Genomic DNA, 16,930 nt, shown 5'->3' on the forward strand with positions numbered 1-16,930 from the left:
CAGCTGTGTCGCCCTTCACTTGAGTTTTGCCAGGCATGCCTCAGATATGTAATTCCATCTCCAAGCAGCGGTGTGGGTCAGTGTCACTCTCCTCATTTTTCAGGAGGGGAAACTGAGGCACAGAGCGGGCCCATGACTAACCCAAGGCCGCGCACTGAGTCAGTGGCAGAGCTGGGGTTAAAAGCCAAGAATCCCAGCTCCCACTCCGAACCCAGGAACCCCCGGTTCCCCGCTGTCCCCACATAAACCTTGGTTGCCTGGGGGGATGGGGAGGGAGAGGAGTATGAACTTGGTTTCATGCCGACTGTCTGCAACACCAGCAATTATCCTCCATGAGTAATTTGTTTGCGGCGCATGGCATGGAAGTCATCAACCCCCCTTGCCGAGCAGTCGTAAATATTTGCTTGGTAGCAGCGCCGGTGCCAGAAACATTTGTGTTATTTGGAAATTCCCGAAAGTCACAAAAACTTGGTGCAAGCTTTGGCATCCAGCGGACCAGGACTCAAGCGCCCTGGACTCTGTCCCTACCTCTGCCACTGCCCTACTGTGTGACCTTGGGCAAGTCACAGCCCTGCTCCGTGCCTCCGTTTCCCTTCCCCACCCTTGGTGTCTATTTGGACTGCAAGCTCTCTGGGGCAGGGATTGTTTCTCGCAGTTTGTACAGCTCTGAGCACAACAGGGCCCTGATCTCGGTGAGGGCCTTCAGATAATACAAACACGGCCTCTGAAAGGGAAGCCAGAAAGCGAACCCCAACCGCCCTAGCCGAGGCTCCTAAAAAGGGTGAAGTTGGTGGGGTGGAGGGCAGCGCCAGGAAGAACTGATGCCACCATCAGCCTTGGCTTTGTATCTTTACCCAGGGCCCCATCCATATCAGAGTCAGAATGAGCCAGAAGCGTTGCCACGTAGTTAGACACGGGGGCCTGGGAGGCAGGACTTGGGGGGTCTATTCCCCTTCTTGGGTCGGAGTGTGTCATAGAGGTTAAAGAGGAGGGCATGAGTCAGAACTTCCATGTACTGCTCCAGTCTGTGGTTAGCAAGACTCTCAGGTTCTATTCCCAGCTCCGGGATAGAGTCCGCTCTAGTGCTTGGAGCAGGGAGAACCAAGTGTCCAAATGCGCAGGCTCTCTTCCCCTCTCGGCAAGGACGTGTGGTTGAGTGGTGAGAACACAGCCGGGGAAGCAGAACGCCTGGGTTCTTATTGCTGGCTCGGTGTGTGACGTTAGCAAGCAGCTGCCCCTCTGGAAAACAAACACCCCCCCCCTTGCAGGAGGTGCTGTGAGACTTAATCGAGGAACGTGTGGCAAGGGCTTGGCAATGGGGTACAGGCCCAGAGCTACCCAGCTGCAGCGTGAGATGGGGACGAGGCAAACTTCTTTCAGAACTAGTCACTTGATTTTTTTCAGTCAACAAAGAGGGTCCCGGGCTGCTGGCGTGTGGATGACTAGCCACAGCACCTGGGCATTGAGAGAGGAAGCTCCTTCCACGGGAATGCAGCCGTGAATCTGTGCCAAGCATGCACCAGAAATCGAATCGGGGCTTTAACTCTGATTGCCCCAAGTGAAGCCTGTCCACAAAGTCTGCACTAGAGTGAGGGGCAAGGGAGAATTCCTGCTGGCCTGGAACATGGGGAAGAACCAGTACTGGATTTCTGTGCCCACCTGGAACGGGCTCTGGGCATGGCCGCGGGAGAAGAACCGGTACTGGATTTCTGTGCCCACCTGGAACAGGCTCTGGGCACAGCCGCGGAGGAAGAACCGGTACTGGATTTCTGTGCTGTTTGGAGTGATCTCTAGGTGCAACCCGTGGCATTCGAGTGGCTGCCAAATGCATTAGCGATGATGAGGCCTTTAAAGCAGAGCCCCATGCCACCCGCCCCACTGCTGGCACAGGAGCAGCCGCAGCGTGATGCAGAGTAAACAAGCCGGGTCTGCTGATTTGCTCTGAACACCCTGGGCCATGTGGGCAGATGTGCTCCAACTGTACCCACCGCATTCCAGTCGGCCCCACGTGAGGAGCCATGTGAGAGGCAGTTCTCGGCGGTGGGAAGCGCGGCTCGGCTAGCCTTTCCTGGCCCCGGGGTGGGCTCCAGGCACCAGGGAGGGTGCGACTCCCATCACGGGGTCAGGAGGGAGGGAAGGGGGATGCTGCCCCTGCACCACAGGGAAAGGGAGTGACAAACCCTGACTATGTTCTCACGCACAGTGTGTGTGTCTCGTACACACCTACGCTCACTCACACACTCTCTCTCACACACACTCCCCATGAAATGAGCCCAGGCTGGACCAACAGACCCGAACGCTCCCAAGCCGCAGGGAAGCCAGGCTTGGATTCTGATCTGATCCAGGCTCGGCTCTTTGCAGCCAGGGCTTGTTTCTAACTCAGATCCCCAGGATGGGAGAGCCCAGTGACCGGGCTGGCTGAATCTTCGCTGGCGGAGAGGCCCCAGCCCAAGTGCCCGGGGGTAGCTCGGAAGCACTGGCCACGCTGCTCTCCTTCGGTAATTTATTTTGTCGTTTCCCGGAGCTGTTCTAAGTGCTCGTTTGGCAGGGGATTCTCTGCCAGGGCTCAAGCCTTTGCAGTCACAGAGGGATGGGCAGAACCAGGGAATGGGACGCAGCAAATTCCTCACGGGCGCAGGCGAGCGTAACATCACAGGCCAAGTCAGTTCTAACTTTGCCTTGACGCAGTCCTGTGTTCACTGGGGCCCAACCTGTCCTACCCCACAGCAGACCGGAAAGATGGGCTGGTGGCTGACGTACGGATGCAGGAGCCAGGATGCCTGGGTTCTCCTGGCCTCGCACCAATCACATAGGCTGATCATTTTCAAAAGTGGTCGGGAGGAGGGGGCTCAAATTTTGAGGGAGGCCAGCCTGAGACACCTCGGGACTGATCTTCCGGAGCGCCCCATAGCCACAGAGCCGAGCAAAACCCGGAGACTGGCCCCTCTTCAGCGTCTCAGTTTGGTCACCCAGAGGCAGTGGAAAATCTCAGCCAGGCTCATGGGCATAAGCCAGGCTGGGCACTGGGCATTCACAGCAGCCCTGCTGCATCAGGACCTCAAACCCCTGCCTAGACAAAGCCTAAGATCAGAGCAGGTATCCGAAGAAGTGGGTTGTAGCCCACGAAAGCTTATGCTCTAATAAATTTGTTAGTCTCTAAGGTGCCACAAGTACTCCTGTTCTTTTTGCGGATACAGACTAACACGGCTGCTACTCTGAAGCAGGTAGAGAGCGAGCATCAGGATTTCAGAGCGGGAGAGGAAGGCGGCTTTTGCCCGGGGACCGTATGTGTGTAGAAGGGGGAATGCTTCGCAGGGCAATCTAGGGATGGGTGACCAAGCTCTGCAGTGCAACAGGGAGGCGATTATGCAGCGGGCATGTGCGGATGATAACACAGAGCAAGGGGAAGCCTATTAGATGCCGGCTGGAAGAATGCGGCTTTTGTCTCCCGGCTTATCTGGCTTTGAACCTCTCCAGGAAACGGGGAACTTTGCTGCTTCTGGATGCTAATGAGAGGTTAAAAATAAGATCGGAGCCAGGCGGCCATGTTGGCGTTTCTATCCGGCGGGGAGGGAGGGGAGAGGCCGGGCCGCGCCTCTGACAAAGGGGGCTTTATAGCATGGGCGTGGGGGGGGGGGGAAGGGGGCTGGAATCCAGGGAAGGCCGGGGGGCTGCGATGCTGCGGGTAGAAAGGGTCCTTCTAGGCAGGCAGGGTGGGCACCAGCAGCTGTGAAGATGCCTCCTGCCCTGAGCATAACACCCCCCTCCCCCCGCAGGATGCAACAGCGCCACAGTCGGCTTTTCCTCCTTCCTTGGCGAGCAACACGGTTGCTCCTTGTCAACAGGCCCCAGCGAGGGCTGGGCATGGTCGTGGGCATGCCCGCGTGGCATTCAAGGACAGCTGTTGGGAGGCTCCGAGGGCTTCCCACCGCCACCTCCAGCCCCTGAGCATCACCTCCCCAGCAGGCCAGGTCTCCAAGCACCCGCCCGCACAAGCATAAGAACTTGTGGCCCACTGGGGCTAGGATCCTTTATACCAGCTGAAGATCTGCCCGTCTCGTCCTATGCCAAGGAGCCCGGACGCTCGCCCTACCAGAGTCACGGCAGCCCTTTTCCAGCCACCTTTGAGCAGGACAGGCCCCAGGACTGCTCCCGCTTGGGAGGTTCATGACTGGCGATGCGCTCTCCAGCGTGCCGGGATCCCAGCCCCCGACTGGGGATAAGGACAGTTACAGGATCCTGGCTGGCTCGGTCGACGACAGCTTGCAAAGCCTCATGGGGCTGAGCTGGGCGAAGCAAAGCGCTATTGGCTCCAACACACGCTGCTTGCTATTAGTTACTGACGACAGGGTCGATTGTATGCTCCTTGGGGCAGGGACTGGCTTTTTGCTCTGTTTGTACAGCGCCTAGCACAACAGGGGGGTTCACAAGGAGGGATCCTGTGTGGTACCGCAATGCAAATAGTAAATAATAAGAATGCAGGGATTGCAGGCTTACCCAGCTAGGAGACAGACCCCATTGGCTATTCCACTCATGGCACCGGTAGCCTCAGCTCATCGGCTCTCATAGGTCTCTCCCAGCAGTCCAGGCGCGCTCCAGAGTCACCAGGAGATGGCGGTAGCTACATTGCAAAGGTGCCCTGTACAGGAGGTTGGTTTGTTATTACATGGGGCATGGGCCCTATCTCATCTGGCTTCACCAGGGCGGGTAAAAGAAGGCTGGGGGATGGGATCTTTGTTTCCGCTTGTTTCTTACTTTAGGACCATCCGCTAAGGGCCCCAGAGCAGAGGTAGGGGGCCCTCCCTCCCTGTCACTGAGTGGCCGTGACTCTTTAATCGCAACAGCTTTTCTCCAAAACGTCCATTAGGCATTGGAGTCGAGGGGGCCTGGCAGAAAATCCCTTCCCCCGCTCAACAGCTCAGCCTTCAGTCCCTCGTGATGTCCCCATTCCCCGAGTTCTCCAGCTGGCCACAGAGTTGCCTATTCCAGGAGCGCTCTGGCCAGATACCTACGGAAAGTTACCAGAGAGGCGGCGCCAGCGGGCGGGGCTGAAGGAGATGTAGCACCATTCCCGGCTCTCGTGGATTGCCCACGGCTTCCTCTTGGCTGCGCTTTGCACCTGCTCTGGCCAGCTTCCCAGCTAGACGAGGGCAGAATTCCTCGTGGGAAAGTGAAGTGGGGAAAGACCCTTATCTTGCGGCTGGCGGGGGGGGGGGGGGGAGTGGAGTGGAGCCCACTCAGGGCTATTTGTTGACATGATAAAGCAGCCAAAAATAGGGGCACAGGGTGAATCCCCCCTCCCCCGCCTTTGCTGGTCACCGTGAAAGGCTCTGCCATGGCCCCAGAGGCGAAGGGACCCCAAATCCTACAGGCAGGTGGCACCGATGTTGCAGCATCCCCGTGCCCCTGCCCAGCTTGCTACATGCATCGCTGCCTTCAAGAGGGCAGAAGGGGCAGCAGGCCAAGTGGCAGGGGTAATACCGTGGTGCAGGGAGATCCCTTAGCAACCATTGCAGGGCAGGGTGTGGGCCGGACAGAGGAGGGTGTGGACTCGGGGAGGCAGGGCCAGGGCAGAGCTGTGCCCGGCCATGGTCCAGCCAGCATGGGTGGAACTTAGGGCTGCCCTGGTCTGGGCCAGGCTGGGTCCTAAAGCCCCTGAACAGGCACGGCACCAGCCTTTGCTAAGTGGGAGGAGGAAATTTGTCTGCTGGGTGCATGGCCTGGCCCTACACGCCAGCTGGCAGAGCCTTTCTCCCCTCCCTCTGCCCCCTAGCACCTTTGTGCGCTCTCCAACACACACTCAGCAGGCTGGGGGGGGGGTGGAAATCCCCACTCCAGCCCCACACTCGGAGCAGCAAATAAAATCCCAGGATACAAAGTTCACAGCCTGGCAGACACTGTCTGGCAGGTCCATCAATGAGGCCCTTTGTTCTCACAGACAATGCCGGGCCAAGGGGGCTACAGCCTCAGCAGGGAGAAGGACGCTGAGATCCAGGCTGCCCCACAGGCTCTCCCCCTTCATTGCAGAAGGCAGCAGTGGGGCCTAGTGGTTAGAGCAAAAGTCTGGGTGCCAGGAGGGGCCTGGGTTCCAGTCCCGCTCCCTCACTGACCATCACCGGCTCCAATTTATGCCTCGCTCGACCCAAACTGAAGCAGCGGGAGGATTCGACTAGCAACCAGAGGCTGGCTCCTGAGCTTGTGTAAGTGGGTGGCTGGAGTGGCACCAGCTGAGGAGCTGGCCCAGCACGGCCCATGGATGCTCCCCGCACTCAGCGTGCTGGGTGCCCCCAGTACAATCCCTCTGCCAGGCCTGGGCTTGGCCCCTGCGCTCTAAAGGCCCCGCTCCCAGCCAGTGCCTCCCAAGCCTTTCCTAGATCAGGTCGGCTCCCCTATTGAGCAAGGGCAGGGGGGTCATGACTCCTGGATGGTGCCCAGGTTGAGAACCCCCCACTCTAAATCACAGGGGAGGGGGGACAGTTCCCTACCACCTCCGCTGCAGCCCTTCTTGGTTTCAGCAAAGCATCAAGGCTGGTGCCGCTCGGGTGCACCTTGCAACAGTCACTCAGGGCCCTGCGCTCACCAGAGCTGCGGCACCAACACAGACAGGTGCAAAGGGCCCGCGTCTCCCCCCGCTGGCCCCAGAGAGCTCCTGCCCCGAGATCCCCCAGCCGCCCCCTGCCCGTGGGCCGGAGGGAAACCAAACGCACAGCAGGCAGCGGAGCCCCCTCGCACCAACTCCTCCGCCGCGTTTGGCGACCCAAAGCCTCGTTAATAAACCACTTCTGCCGGGACAGCCACGGGCTCGAGGGAGCTGCCAGGAGCTCACCTGCTCCACTGCCGGGCTAACGTAGCCCACCCTGCCCAGGGGCCAGGCCAGAAAATAGCTGCTGCATTCACGGCTGCCTCCATTAGCACGGGGGGGACAGCCAGGGCCTCTCCCCCACAGGCTAGGCACCCCCAAGGGGGAGATCTTGTCTACACTTCAGCGTAACAAGAGCTGTGGGGCAGGGGTTGATGCTGTCTTCTGGGTCTGTACAGCACCTAGCGCTGCGGGGCCGTGGGCCGTGGCTGGCTCTTTGCACTCCTACGTGCTGGCCAGCGCTCTCAACCATTAACCATAAGCCAAATACAGAACAGCAACGGCCCGCCCCTTCCATGGCCAGTGCTGCTCTGGTGCCAGTGGCCCTCAGTTCTATTCTTGGCTCTGCCGGGGGCCTGACTGCCCCAGCCAGACCAGATCCCATCCTCCTCCTCTGTGCCTTGGACTCCCCAGCCGTGCCACAGGGCCAGCGACGCTGCCCTGCTTTGAGAGCTGGGTGTTGCGAGCTCCTCTCCGGGCGCTGGGTTCGCCCAGCACAGACTCCACGAGGCTAAGCCGGGAAGGGGGGAGGCGGGGGTGCGTGATGAGCGCCTTAGCCTCGCCACCTTCCCCTAGCCCCCCTCCTCCCCCGCTCCCGGCAGATGCTGGCTGCCTGGATTCTTCTCTCAGCACTCACCCCCATTCTGTCGCTCTCCGGGCTTTGATCTGCCAAACGCCGAGGCGTTCAGAGCCGGGTCCAAGTGCCGACGGGGGCGGTGGGGGTGGGGAACAGCTCAGTGCTAAAACGGAGCAGGAGCAAGGAGCCGCTCGGGGCTCTGAGGCCAGCGTGGGCCCAGACCCAGGGGCGAGAGCAAACTCCTAGCGGGGGCTCTCACTTGGGAGCTGCCCCATCTGGCTGCAGCAGGAGCAGCTGCCCTTAGCCAGGAGGAGGGTCAGGGCAGCCGGAGGGGGAGGTCGAACTCTGGTGTCCTGGCCCCCCACAGGGGCCACACTAGGGGCAAGGCAGGCTGCCAGGGGCCAGGCTGGTTTGGCAGTTAGCTCCATCCCGGCCCCTCTCCATCGGGGCCCAGCTCCCCTGGGGTGACTTCACTGCAGCCCAGACACCCCCAATGGGCTCGCCCAGCTCCAGCTCAGAACCCAGAGCCTCCCTGCCAGGCTCCAGGCGCTCGCCTGCCTGCCGGGGGCTCCAAGCAGCTGCTCCTGCACACGGCTCCTCTCAGTGGAGCAGGTAGGGTGACCAGACAGCAAATGTGAAAAGTCGGAACAGGCTGGGGGGTAATAGGAGCCTATATAAGAAAAAGATCCCAAAAATCGGGACTGTCCCTATAAAATCGGGACATCTGGTCACCCTAGGAGCAGGCGAGGAGGCAGCGTGCACCTTCCATTGTAATGAGGCTAACCAAGCGTTCAGGGCTCCCCTCTTCGCACAGCCCTATGCCGGCCACCAGCAGCCCCTCGACCACAGCCTCAGCAGCATTCAGCCAGGAAATTGCTCCACCAGTAGCTACCGTTGTGTCCCACGGCTCTTGATTGGTTTGGGGGGCGTTGCACAGAGATGGGAAAACCACACACCAGAGCCAGCCGCTGAGCAGGCCCCATCAGGCTTTCGGCAGGCACCGCAGGCTAGGATTCCCCTCTCCGTCCTCACACCCCAGCAGGGACCCCATTCCAGTCCCCACTCGGCCCCTCTCCTCCTACAGGGCCCCGGGGTCTCCCTCGGCCAGGGAATCTCCCCTCGCTCTGAGCCACACAGCGCATGAGCCAGGCGCCGGCCAGCGCTGCCAGGAGTTAAGTTCTTGGTGGAACAGGAACCGGCTCCCCATGCACCAGGTGACAGCACGCAGGCATAGTTTGACTTCTAGATTTAGGGGGGCAGCTCCAGCCAGGCCAAGGGGGCTGCGCAGGGAGGCAAATTCCACACCTGCCCGAGGGCTTGCAGTTTTGGGGGGGGGGGGGCTCACGCCCTCTGAGCCCATCCCCCCACACCACACGGCTCCCCACAACCGTCCATGCATGGCTCCACAGCAGCCCCCTTCCCAGCAGCTGTTCAGCTGAGCGAGGGGATGCAAAGCTCCCCCCTGCAACAGCTGTTTCTTTTCCTACCCCTCTGCCAGCCCAAATTCACGCCAGGCCTCGCCGGGGCACAGCTGATGCAGTTGCAGAGACAGGGCACACGAGGGCGCACCAGGCCCAGCAGAGAATTCCACCCCCCCAACCCCTCCCCCACTTCCATGCTGTGCCCAACCTCAGACGTGGCCAGGGATGGATCCAGCCCCCTGCCCTGGGGGGCAGTAACAGGGCAGAGGAAATGCCCCCAGAGCCAGCCGGGAGGGTCTCCTAGGACACGCTGCCCCAGGGGTTCAGGTCTACATAGTGCAATGAGTGGGCACCAGCTTCACTCCAGGCAGAGGGGCCAAGGGGCCCTTTGCTCTCAGCTTCACCCTGCACCAGCCGAAGGTCGGGCACCTGGTGTCGGGGCCACAGAGGAGGATTTCGAGGCACAGCCTGGGCAAACGGGCACCTGCTTGAAGTAGGCCACTGCCCCCAGGGCCCGCCTGAGGCTTTCCCAAGGGGCTCCGTCAGTGCCAATAGCAGCGGGCTGGCCTGGATGGAGGGTCGCGCAGCCCGGCTACGCCCACTGCCCGGTACCTTATTCCCTCGCCAGCTGGCCCTGTTTGATTGACACAGCTCTGAGCTGTAGCACCCAGGGAGGGGGGATGAGAAAGGCCACAAACCACTGCCTTAACGTGTACGCTTCGCGCCCAGCTGCTGCTCCAGCATCAGAGGGCCTGGAGAGAAGCCGTTACAGTCTGAGGATACAGTGCAGTCCAGGGGATGGGGCACGGCCCCAGAGTGGGAACCCGGACTCCTGGGTTCTACTCCCGTTCTGACACCTCTGGCAATTTTCTTCCCCTCCCTGTACCCATTCCCCCATCTGTACAATGGGGGACATACGGCTCCTTCTCGGAGACCCACACTAGCTTAGCACTCAACATGCCGCCGGTGCCTGCCCCTTCTCAGGACCCTCTGAAATGTCCTCTGCCCCAAGCCTGACTTCTCCCCGCCCAGAACTCAGCCCTTGCCCGGCAGCAGGCTCCTAATCTCCAGGATCTTTCATTCCGTGTGCCCTCTGCTGCCCCTGGTCCAGTTCAATATCCTTCCCCCACGGTGGCCGTGAGTCAGTCAATACCCACGCCAGGTCTTTGAGCGGCTCCATAATAAGCACTTATTTATCCTCCCTTCGCCCCCCAGCCCACAATGCTCTAGTTCCTCAATGCTGCCTGTCACCAAACCGATGCTCTTAAAGTCCTCCCCGTCCTGACCCACGGCCCCTCGCCCCGACCACAGAGGAGATACCACTGCCCCCTCCTTCCCAACTTACGCTTCTCCATTACACTCCTCCTTCCGCTCCCATTTACCTGACACTGAGCGTCTCCCCTTCCCATCTCCTGCCACCCCAGACACTTCACTGCATGCACATTCCCTCCTCCCATTCCCTGACCCCCGCCAGCAGCAACCCCGTCCCACTGCCATCATCTCCACGCCCAGTTTGCCCAGCACAGAAGTCACTCCCCAGCACGTCTGTTTGCTGATGTGTCAGCCTGATGGCTTCCCACCAGCCAAAAAAGTCAAGCCCCACAGTCCCCTGCTCGCTCACGGTCAAGGCCAGTAAACGCAGGTGCTTGTGAGAGCAGGGAAAGGCTCGGCCCACCCTGCTGGGAGTGATATGTCTTTGGGGCAAGGTGGAGGTGAAAGGAACAGCCCATCTCAGGGTCCTCCGAGCAGTGCTCCCCACTCAGCCTTGTCAGGGGAGGGTAGTACATTGGGCACATGGCAAGACCCTGGCTGGTTTCTGTTCTCTGGTGGATGCCCGGGCCCCGTTTAGGTATCGAAATGGGAGCTGAGCTCCTGGGAAAAACTGGCCCTCACTTGGGAGTGTTTGGAAAGCCAGCCCAAAGTGTCTGGAAAAGGCCTTCTGTGCTCCTTCCTTGGCGAGGTAGCTGGATTTCTCCTCTCCTCGCCCAGCCCCGAACACCTTAGCAAAATCCGATCGCTGCTCTCGGCGCACTTCACTCACACCTCCCAGGGGAGAAACGACACCAGTTGTGCTGCCGAGCCCGTGGAGCCAGGGAGCGAACCAGACTAGAGTCAGGGCGTTCCTAGGCCGTTAAGGTGGGAGCGGACCAGGCAGCTGCTGTTCTCTTCTTCCCTCAGGCTTGGGTGAGTAACAGACTGACTTGAGCAGCCCGCGTAGGCAAAAGCCACCCCCCATCCATCACCTACCACCTCCAAGGAAATTAGAATAGCTGCTTAACAGAAAAGGAAACAGGTTCAAGACTGCCTAGTTCTTACACTGCTCCCTGATGGAGCAGACCCCCGGAACGGCAGCGACCCTCAGCCAAGCACGAAGAGATCCAGGTCTGTAATGATGGGTGCTTTTGAGGTCACCCGACTGTAGGTGAAGAACTGGTGGAGGCTATTTTAGGGCCCAAGGCAGGGTGCTGTCCTGGAGCAGTCCGTCTGCAGACTCAGGCAGACAGCATGGCACGGGTGGGAAGGGTCTCTGCAGTCAGCCGCACACAGGGGCATGGACCATGTGATGCGTTTTCTGAAGCAGGTAATCAGGAGCTCTGGACTTTGTAAGTGGCTGAAGTGATGCCCCGTGAGCTGGGGCGGCAGAGGAGTGCGCATGATTTCCATTTAGCAACTAGAATTCACCTCCACCCCAAGCAGCAATCAGAGCTTCCCCCCTCCCTGGCTGGCACAAGCAAAGGTCAGCTCAGAAGAATCTGACTGTGATGGGCCATTACTGATCTCACAGCAGCTACACAGGCCTGGCTGCTGTAGCTCTTCCTCCTTATGGAAGCCAGCTCTGAGAGACCCAAACCAGAGAGCACAAGGGGCAGGACTTGGAACAGAGGATGGTGCCTGGCCTAAGTCGACAGATGCAAGTAACAAGACGCACGGAGGAGTGGGACAGTGAGAGTTGGGGCTCTCTCCCCCCAGCCACCGGTGGAAGAGCAGTGCTGGAAGCACAGTTCCAGCACTTCAGGGGCTGCTGCATTTCACAGCAGTAGGTGGCAGATGACCGGGACTGGACTTACCTCAGCATCCCCTTGCTGCTGCAAACACAGGGGACAGAAAATGGAAGTGGATCCCTGGTGAGGAGAGTCCTAGAAGCCCTGGAAAGGGAAGAACTGCCTTTACCCCAATTTCTAGGACCGGAGCCCACTTCCAGTCCAGCATCCTACCACCCACAGCAGCCAATGCCAGGGGCTTTGGAGAAAGACACAAGAAACCCAGACAAACAGCGACAGAGGAGCCTGAAGGATCCTCTTACTGCCAGGTGCTTAGCTGTTGGAGCATGTACCATCGGGGGTGTGGAGAGAACACCAGACAGTTGTGTATCCCATTCAGCGTGGCACGCTTCCCTTCCAGGGTGAGGAGCCTCCTAGAGCCCTTCCGAACAGCGCTGTTGCTTTACAGCTCCCGGAGTAAAGAGGCTCATCAATGCAAGAGGGGGACAAAGCCCCACACTGGTGCAGGTACCTGGCTGCGAGCGAAATATCTAAAAAGAGAGTCTGTGAAACAATTTCTAAACATTTTATTTCAAATTCCCCTGTCCCCCCCCCCCAACCAAAAAACCCACTGTTCAAAACGACAATAAAAATGAGTTACAAACACAAAAGTCAGAGGTCTCCCTCACTGACAATTTACAAAAAACTGAGAATTTTACACCGGCTTCCTGGACAAGATCTGCAGCAGTTACTAATGCTTCCATACGAGAGGCCAAACATGCCTATTAATACAATATATACAGACAACCCCCTTCTGGAACTAATCCACAGATACACCTTGCTTCCCACCCACCCACCCACCCCCAAAAATAACCAAACACACTCAAAGTGCATTTGTTATGTTTATATCAAAAAACTTTTTTTTTTTTTTTTTAAAGATTGGCCTGCAAGTCTGGTTACCATTTAGTAACCTTTTTAATATAGTTTATGAAAATAAATTATACAGCAACTATTTTAATAAATTAAGCCAAAAAAAAAAAAGACCAAAAAATTAAGCTAAGCTGCATTTCTGCTGGATGGTGGTTAGAGTCTGGGGCTTGGAAACACGTCAGATCAGAAGCTTTTATCCACTTGGTTTACAACATGCGCCACACAGAGGGAAGTTCCTTATCTGGATTACCCAAGAGTCAGTGTCTTTGAGCTATGCAAGAATTTTGCATGCTACTTTGATTGAAATTAATCAAGATCAAATACAGTAGATATTTGCCTATATAAGCTGTTTTTTTTTAAAAAGGATAGGAGGCTGCAACTCCAGTGTTTGTTTTATTGGTCACTGGTTTTAAAGAGTGACGTGCAAAAAAAAAAAAGAGGGGGTGGCCCCCTTTTTTTGCTTTTTTGTATTAAGGCTTGGACGTTTTTTTGTTTCATTTTTAGAGAGCGCACAAGAGTTTGCCCACATTTTTCTTGATTAGCACCTATAGCATTTTTCATCTGAAAGCACTTTAAAAGGATGCATCTTTCGCCCCATTTTACAACTGGGGAAATCAGACATAGCGTTTAAGAGACTTGACCAAGGTCTCACCATGGCAAGTCAGTGGCAGAGAGAAAGAACCCAGGTTTAACACCTAGCAGAGTATGCTATCCCCTTGGGACTCACCTGCCCCTAATGTGTAGATTAGAACTTCAGGTCTGGTCTACCCTGTTTTACCTAGAAGACGTGGCATCAGCGATCAGCCAAGTGACACCTGATTGAAAGAGGGAAGGGATTTCTATTCAGGGTGTTTTTAAAAAAGCCTCCTATGAAATGCTTCATTGGTTTAAAGTTCAACTGAAAGACGAGACGGCTGAATGCACATCCGAGACCTCCAATGAATGTTCCAACAGGGAGGCCTAAACCTGACAGTGATTTTAATGGTAGGATACAAGCCAAACCTGAGGCTTTATTTATAAATTCTGAAGAATCGAGAAAGGGCACAACCTAATTCTTCCCACACCCTGTATGTTTAGCAAACTCTGCTGCCTGGATTCCTTCATTGCCGGCCCTACAGTGAGCTAGAAAAATCCCACAGCTGGCCATCACCTGCACTAGAATTCCACCATCCTGCTCAGATCCACAAACAGCTGTTGTAAGCCTCTACATTGAGCTTATGTACTTGTCTATCCTACAAGTTACGCGACCATGTACCTGGCTGGTGTTGCCAAAGAGGTACAAGCCCAATTGCCAGAGGGGCACAGTAGCACAAGCCCCTGAGGAGGAATGAACATTTTTGGGGTCTTCAATTGCTGGATGTGTAATGTGGTGCCACGTGCCTGGAAAACGTGCAGCAAGAGTTGAAATTCCCTCCCTAGCATCAGGGGTCTCTATAGCCCAGCTGCATCGCACCCAGCCCAACCAGGATTCAGCTTTCGCTTTTTTAGCCCCAGGAGCGGCTAGTTCCTGAAATGGCGACGGAAAACTTTCTTGCACCAGTACAACTTACGGCATGACTTTAAACCGATTTCGGTAAATTCGTGTAAAAGGACTGTGTCGGGAGCTCTTCTTTCTGTAGACAAGTGGCTTACTGATGTTTAACTTAAGTCAATTAGGAACAGAGGTTTAAACTGAAATGAAGCCATTCAAAAATCATCCACATGGCCTTTTGCAGTGGTTTCACTGTCAGTTTAAAAAACTGATTCGAGTTCTTAGTGCAACTTTCTCATCTTAGACTAAGCTCCTTGGGGCAAGGAACATCCAATTTTTACAGCACTTAACACCATGGGGCCTGGTGTGAATACGCATTATGGTGATACAAATAATGAAACATGGGCAAGTCCTTACAGAAATAAACTATCGGAGTAAGTGCCTTTATACTGGTAGAACTGCGTGCACTAGGGGGTAGTACTGCTTTCACTGGGTGTAGACCAGGCCTGATTCTCAAGAATAGCCAAAATTAGGAGGCTCTGATGACTAAGATCTTGTCTAGATGGGAAAATCATTTTCACTATAAGCTAAGGTATGAATTTAAAGAGATGCAGTTAGAGCTGTATAGTCCAAGTCGTTATCTTTCGGTTTAACTTCAACCCCTTCCCAAGCAACTAAACTGACACAATCCACTTGTTCTGGTACAAGTGTCCAGAGAGAGGGTTACAGCCGTAGCCTATACGCATCACCGGTATATCTTTAGACAAGGCAGAAGAGAGCAATGTCTGTAAGGTGCTGCACACTCTGCTTCCATTGACTTCATTTGGATTGAGGGGGCTTAGTCTCCAACTGTGTAAACAGGACTACAGGGCCTCTTGAGATTGGCTTGGTTAAGAACCACTTTAACTCTTTAAGCCACTGAAGAGAAGAGCGGTCTCCCTGTCATTTGACAGCAGGCACCAGGGCATAACTAGGAGTGGGGAAGGGGCTGGGCATGCAACATAGGGAGCCCTTTAGAGAAGACCCCAGCCAGAAGTGTCACGCTGTGAACGAGACAATTTGGGCTCTTGCGCACTGAACTCACTGTACAGGGATATGGGATGGTTACTTACAGTAAGTTCTGGGTTTGAAGACTGAGCCAAATATTTGAAACACCATTTGATTTTGAGCTCCGCCTCCTTGCACTGTTTCCCCGTCAGAGAAGAGGTTTTCAACATTTCTACACTCTTAGTTTTCAACTTAAGTATGGGAGCCTCACAGTTCAAATCCTGAGCTCCCTGCTGACCCTATTGCTGACAGCTGACTTCCTAAACTAATGTCTCACTAGTGAAAAATGTCTGCAGCGTAACACCACTGGGGACATCAACTATGTTCTTCCCTCTTCCTCCAAAGATTCAGAGCTGCTTTAACACCAGGTCACTCTCATAAGTAAATTGCACCTGATGCTCAAAAAACAGTTGCCTTTTTTATTCAAAAAAGTTTACTCCCCAGGAGCAAGTCAATTCGTCTCACTACCTATAGACTCTGCTGCCGTGAAAAGAAAGATGGCGACGTAGGCAACAGGACAAATTTGGTGTTTGAGCTAGCTACCTTTAAAGGCACCTTGTCAACTTGAATATGTTTGACTGGAAATTTTGTACCAGCTGTAGTTACAACCTCAAAGATCAGCATGCTTGAAAAGATCGTGGAAGAGATTTCTTTCAACTTTAATTTGTGCATTTGACAGCACTTTAGTATTAGTCAATTTCACTGTCCATCTCCCTCGCCCCATCAATAGTCAAATTCTCCCTTACTAAATAGGGCCCCAATAATCGTCAGCAGAAAAACCCCATGGTTACAGGACTCTAAAGGGGCCTCCTTGGGTCATCTCATCCAGTCCCTTGCTAGCGCAGGCAAACCCATCATAGAATCCTATTTATAAACTTATCAAACTTCCTTTTTCTTAAAGGAATCAGAGATCAGGACACTAAAGAACGCTTCAAGTAACTTTAAGAGAATCAAATTGATCGTGTCCCTTTAAATCTAGATAAGCCCACTAACCTACAAGGAAAACAAAATATTCCCATAAAAATGTGAAATGTTCCTCCCTACATGGGGACAGGGATCATTGACCAAATGGGAACTAGGAACAGGTCACCTATAAGATCTCCATCCACAGGCCTGCTACATCCAGTAAGGAAGAACAGTGCCCACTTGGAGAGGAGATGGCTCTGTCCATTCCCCTCAGACCTTGATAGTCTCTGAATTGGAGCAGGAAAAAACATTTACAGCTGCTGCTGGAGTCCATGACGTTCCCATCCCTCCAGCAGGAAGAGCTACCAGCTCAGAAACCTAGCCCTGAAGTGATAAGAGGTGCTTTCAATATGAACAAACTTCTTTTAAACATGGATTTCAAAAGCGTTCTTATTTACTGCAAGAGCGTCGGGAATGTTATCCAAGCGATGCTAAAGGGGCAGCAGAACGGTTATGCAGTATGTGTGCCTCCCTTCGCTTGGCTATGCCAGAGAAACGTGGAGGCGGGGTGAATTTATAGGACAGGTGTGTAGCACCCTGTCACCCTTACACGTAGTGTGTTGCTGCTACGCCTGCCTCCATTCACAGATCACTAGAATGATCTTGCGTAAGAAGAGACATGCTTCAGATTAGCCCATTTACCGATTAGCATGCAGAACCCTGCAAGCCCGTGGGAAC

Source organism: Terrapene carolina, unplaced genomic scaffold, assembly GCF_002925995.2.
Source record: "Terrapene carolina triunguis isolate 2854851 unplaced genomic scaffold, T_m_triunguis-2.0 Scaffold193, whole genome shotgun sequence".
NCBI lineage: Eukaryota > Metazoa > Chordata > Testudines > Emydidae > Terrapene > Terrapene triunguis.